Source organism: Seriola lalandi, unplaced genomic scaffold (assembly GCF_002814215.2).
Source record: "Seriola lalandi dorsalis isolate HSWRI2012SDOR001 ecotype SW California unplaced genomic scaffold, Sedor1 jcf7180002054998, whole genome shotgun sequence".
In the NCBI taxonomy this organism is placed as follows: Eukaryota; Metazoa; Chordata; class Actinopteri; order Carangiformes; family Carangidae; genus Seriola; species Seriola lalandi.
This window is the reverse complement of record NW_019525547.1, coordinates 608,207-608,568: the sequence shown is the minus strand read 5'-3', so window position 1 is coordinate 608,568 and position 362 is coordinate 608,207.

Below are 362 nucleotides of genomic sequence, written 5' to 3'. Positions count from 1 at the left end.
ATTATGATGGGTTTTACACTTTACAAGGCTCCTTTTACCAGTTATTTGGTTAAACTGTAGTAAGTCATTAGTAAGATTAATGAGTGGTAAGCGTTAACTTTGATCTTGCCAAATAGTGAGCCTGCATAAACGTATGAAAACTGTGTTTCAACTTGTTTATAATTGGTCATTTCTGATTTATAAAGTGTTAACAACAGAATTAACAACCTAATTGTAATCCCTTCATAAATCCTTAATAAGTGTAGTCTTAGTGTAAAGTGGAACTGATAGATAGATAGATAGATAGATAGATAGATAGATAGATAGATAGATATGCTGTATGGGTGTGTCTTTTTGTCGGACCCCCCCCCCCCCCCCCCCCC